Source organism: Typha latifolia, chromosome 8, assembly GCF_019914945.1.
Source record: "Typha latifolia isolate L0001 chromosome 8, TyphaL0001v2, whole genome shotgun sequence".
In the NCBI taxonomy this organism is placed as follows: Eukaryota; Viridiplantae; Streptophyta; class Magnoliopsida; order Poales; family Typhaceae; genus Typha; species Typha latifolia.
In genome coordinates this window covers 3,531,897-3,537,646 of record NC_133093.1, presented here as the reverse complement: position 1 = coordinate 3,537,646, position 5,750 = coordinate 3,531,897, and positions in this window count along the sequence as shown.

The following is a 5,750-nucleotide window of genomic DNA, read 5'->3' as shown; positions in this document are numbered from 1 at the left end:
AAACAATCTTAGACTACTTCAACGACTCAAAGTAATCAAACTAGAAAGAATTCAATTTGAGGAAAAGTACAAATTGGAACTTGAACGTGTCAAAGATCTTTCTGAACAACTTGACAATGCAAAAAATAAAATGAAGGCTGATGAAATTGAATTAGAGCGACTGAATAAGGAAGTGACATTTCTAAACGGGAAGAACAAACTTGACGAGATTTTAAAGGCTCAGTTATCTAGAAAAGATAGGTATGGTGTTGGATACACTAGTAATTCAAATAATAATAAAACTGCCTTCATTTCTGCAGGTATAGAAAAGGAAGAATATCTGAAGTCATCAATCGCATTTACAAAGCAATCCTGGATGAATGCTTCTAAACTGAAGGTGAATCTACAAATTGGTGAATCGTCAACGGCATCAAAGGTAAACATTAGTCACACTCCTCGACAAAAGGTGAGTAGAAAAGGGTTTGTTCCAACATGCTATCATTGCGGCATTCTAGGGCATATTCGACCTCATTGCAAATTTTTGCAAAAACCTAGAACTGCTTTCATTTATGGGATGAAAACAAAAGCCATATGGGTCAAGAAAGTGATTTGAAATGCTATGTTGTGCATACAGCCTTGGAAGCTTTAAATTCTGATTTGTGATATTTAGACAGTGGCTGTTCAAGACATATGTCGGGTGACAAGTCGTTATTTTCTAATCTTGAAAAACATTAAAGGGGAGTTGTGATATTCAGAGATGATAATTCATCCAAGGTAATAGGTAAAGGAAAGGTAAGTTCTCCAAGGGTTCCTATTCTTGAAAATGTTCTTTATGTTAAGGGCTTGAAAGTAAATCTTCTAAGCATCAGTCAATTTTGTGACGAAGATTATGAGGTAAAATTCTCCAAAAATGATTGTACTATTCTAAATCATGGTGGTAATGTTATATGTTATGGATCTAGAACATTTAATAATTGCTATGTTGTTGGAACGTCACATAAACTGAAATGTAACAGTGCCTCTTTTGACATTGCAGATCTTTGGCATTAACGTCTTGGACATGTGAATCACAAGGACTTATTTACTCTGTGCAAACAAGAAGTGGTAAGAGGAATACCTACGATGAAAGAAATGTCAAAAAGAGTGTGCGGTTCATGTCAAATTGGAAAACAAACTAGGATTTCACACAAGAAGGTAAATGTAGCTACCACCGACCGTGTGCTCCAATTAGTTCACATGGACTTGATGGGTCCAACAAAAACGGACAGTCTTGGAGGTAAACGCTATATATTCTTAATGGTCGATGATTACTCCAGATATACTTGGGTTGCCTTTCTACGTGAGATGTCTGAAACCTTTGAAGTTTTTAAATCACTATCCTTAAAATTGCAGAATGAAAAATCTCTTACCCTAGTTAGGATTCGTTCTGATCATGGTAGAGAATTTGAAAATAATTTTTTTTTCATATTTTGCGATTCTCTTGGTATTCAACATGAATTTTCAGCTCCTATAACTCCACAACAGAATGGGATTGTGGAAAGAAAGAACCGAGTTGTGCAGGAAATGACTAGGATTATGCTTCATGCTAAAAAGGTTCCTCAAAGGTTTTAGGCAGAGGCGGTCAATACAGCGATACATGTGATAAATCGTGTTTATCTTAGACTAGGTATAAAAATGACTGGATATGAAATCTAGAAAGATACATATGACGAAGAAATAGGAAAGGAGCTTGATCTGGAAATTGAGAATCAGGACGAGGACAAAGTTGAAATGAACAAAGATGACTCCAACGTACCGGAACCATCTGCCAGAGTGAAATCAGATCATCCACTGTCACAAGTGATCGGAGACGTAAATGAACCAATTAAGATAAGATGACAAATCCAAAGTGAGGTATCATTTACTTGTTATACATCTTCTTTTGAACCTAAAAATGTGAAGAAAGCATTGTTAGACGATTCTTGGGTTAATGCTATGCATGAGGAATTAGAGCAATTTTCTGGGAATGATGTTTGGTATTTAGTTCCTAGACCTAAGAATGTGAACGTCATTGGAACAAAATGGATTTACAAGAATAAAAGTGATGAACATGGCAATATAGTTCGAAATAAAGCTAGACTCGTAGCACAGGGATATACTCAGGTTGAGGGTATAGATTTTGATGAGACATTTGCTCTTGTTGCTAGATTAGAATCTATTCATATACTGCATGCTATTGCTTGTCACTTAAAATTTAAATTGTTTCAAATGGATGTTAAAAGTGCTTTCTTGAATGGTACTCTGAATAAAGATGTTTATGTCGAACAATCGAAAGGGTTCGAAGATCAAAAATTTCCTTCTCATGTGTTTAAACTAAAAAAGGCCCTCTACGGGCTAAAACAAGCTCCAAGAGCTTGGTATGAGAAGTTGACCACTTTTTTAGTGGATGCGGGGTTCACTCGAGGGGGACTGGACAAGACATTGTTCATTAGACGGTCAAACAAGGGTTTAGTTGTGGTATAAATTTATGTGGATGACATTATCTTCGGGGCAACGAGTCGATCATTAGCTAAGGAGTTTGCATATCTTATGCATAGTCATTTTGAGATGAGCATGATGGGTGAGTTGAAGTTCTTTTTGGGACTTCAAATTACTCAGTTGGAAAGTGAGATATTTATCGCTCAAACCAAGTATGCTAAGGATCTTGTGAGTAAATTCGGTTTAGAAAATGCAAAACATGCTAGAACTCCTATGAGTACAACTAGGTAAGGATATTTTAGGAAAAAGTGTTGATCAAACACTGTATAGGAGCATGATTGGTAGTCTTTTGTACTTAACTGCTAGTAGACCTAACATTGCATTTAGTGTTGGTGTGTGTGCTAGGTTTCAGTCTGAACTTAAGGAGACACATTTGTTTGTTGTGAAACGTATCATAAAATATGTCGGTGGCACAGTTGACTTAGGTATATGGTTTACGTATGACTCGGAAGCTATCATATCTGGATACACGGATTCTGATTGGGTAGGTTCATGTGATGAAAGAAAAAGTACCTCAAGTGGATGTTTTTATATTGGAAACAATCTGGTTGCTCGGCATAGTAAGAAACAAAACTCGATATCTTTATCTACTACGGAGGCCGAGTATATTGCAGCGGGAAGTTGTTATTCTCAATTACTATGGATGAAACAGATGGTCAAAGATTACGACATTGAACAAGATACTATAGTGCTTTATTGTGACAACATGAGTGCTATTAATATACCAAAAAATCTTGTTCAACATTCGCATATAAAACATATTGACATCCGACATCATTTTATACGCGAGTTAGTTGAAGACAAAACAATAGCACTAGAACATGTTGAGACAGAAAAACAGTTGGGAGATTTATTCACAAAACTTTTGGATTTACAGATATTTGAGTATTTTCGTACTTCTTTAGGAATTTGTGCTTTGGATTGATTTTCTTTTTGTTTTGGTTTGCGTGTTTTGGTTTGCATGTTACATTTTTATGAGTTCTTTTCGTTTCTTTGTAGGTTTTCTTTACTCTGAAATTTTCTTTGGTTTTAGTTTCAGATCTGTCAAGAGTTTTTGTCATATAAAAAAAAATTTTGATGCACTCCTAGATTTAATAATATACTCTTGACATACAAATATGATTTTTCTCTTGATTATGAGTTATTATAGTCAATTTTGTCATCTTGTAGTATATTGTATCATTTCTGATTTATTCACTCTCTCGACTTCTATGATAATTATACTGAAATTAATGCACCTATAACGTGTGTATATTTTTGAGTGAGCATGACATCATGAAATTCTTTTTAAATAGCTCACTATTGAACTTGATTTGTACAGTTTGACCTCATGCTTAGTCATCACAAATGTATTCATAAAAGATCAATGAAAAGGGCTACAATGAGTTAGTGTGAAAGCCATTTTGTTGAGAGTCCAGTTTGACTCAATACATTGCTTGCAAATTAAATAAAATTTTTGCTATTTGTGTATATCTTCTTGCACATTGTTTGATATGTACTAGTAGAAAAGGGCTACCTACTCATGTGTGAAAGCCATCATTGCACCTATATTGTTTATGTATAAAAAATAATACAGGAAAAATTTCTGTTCAGTTATGGAGAATAAGTCGAAAAGTGCAAATTTAAATACTAAATCAGTTTGACTACTGTGTTGTATCATTGTTTACATAGGAAAGTTTATTTAAGAAGAATGTTTCATGTTATCTATGCTCACCTTGCATATGTATATTGTTATAATCAATCAAGATTAATTTAATTTTGAGTGATGCATTAGAATTGATTATAATATACTTTTGATAATTTGATTGATCTGTGTATGACTTATTTCATTCGATTGTCATATTCTATGTCTTGAATCTATTTTGAATTTTTAGAGGTTCATCTCCAAAAAGATTTTTTGATTTTTTTCTTAGATTTGTTTTTACTTAAAAAAAAAAAGTGGGCGTTCGAAACCTTCATGCAATGTTATCTAGCGTCTCGGTTGATTTGACTGCGATGATCTATGATTCAATACTCACAGCTGCACAGAAAGAAGCACCTCGTGAGGGGTTACCGTTTGGCATCTTTATTACAAATTTGTGCACTCAGAGTGGGGTGCGTGTGGATGCTTCGTAACCTTCTCTTACTTCGCACAAACCGTTGGATCGAATTACTCTTAAGCAGAGTCAAGCTCACGATCAATCGTCTCCTCACAAGCCGTCCTCTTCCGCCGCTGGACGCTCCTCGCACCTCGACAGTTCTGATGATAGCTCTGACGGTAACACATCTCACTCTGAGGGGGAGTTACCACAGTACTCTGTCCGTTTTGATCAGCTTAGTACTCAAGTGCAGGATCTCCATTCGGTAGTGAATAGTTTACGAGCTGAGCAAGCTCATTAGGGGACTGTCCTTGATTCTGTGTTGACGATTCTTCAGCGTCAGTTTCCTCCGAGTTCCTAGTCTTTGGCATTTGTGGCAAAAAGGGGGAGAGTGTCTAGGTGTCTAGGTGTGTAGCGGGAGCATGGAAATAGGGGGAGTTTATTAGAGTCTTTCTGTCTTTCTAATCTTGCTTATAACTTTGCTTTGAGAAATTGTGAACTTTGTCTATTTAAGTACTTTCAAACTTATGCTCCATTGATAACTTGTGTTTGGATTGTTTATTCATTTCAAGTTATTTTCACTTGATCTTGGATTGGTATATGTTTATTTGCAGAGATTGATGTGTAAAATATTCTAGTCTTGTTGATTGCTCAATTTGAAGTCTGTGTAATATCTTGTAACCTAGGTGTTTTGTCACAAATTGCCAAAGGGGAGATTGTTAGGTTTTTATTTGTTGGCAATTGTGTACAAAATATTCTAAGTGTATTTTTTCATGTATATGAGCTTTACACAAGTCTAGAATATCTCTAGTTTGAAGAATTGCAAGATTATTTGAGAAAAGCCGTCGAGTTCACACCGCGTTCACAAATGCGTTCGAACGCGGGTATTGCGTTCACACAGACAGAGAGCCAGGTTCACAAATGCGTTCGAACGCAGGTACTGCGTTCACACAGACAGAGAGCTGCGTTCACAAACGCGTTCAAACGCGGGTACTGCATTTACATAGACCGAGAGCCGCGTTCACAAACGCATTTGAACGCAACCTAAAGAATTCAAGTTGTTGCGTTCGAATGCACTCGGGCCCGTTCGGACGCACCTGAGTTTCAAGTCATGCCCGTTCGAACGCACCCGGGCCGCGTTCGAATGCACCAACGAAGTTTGATAAAATTGGACTT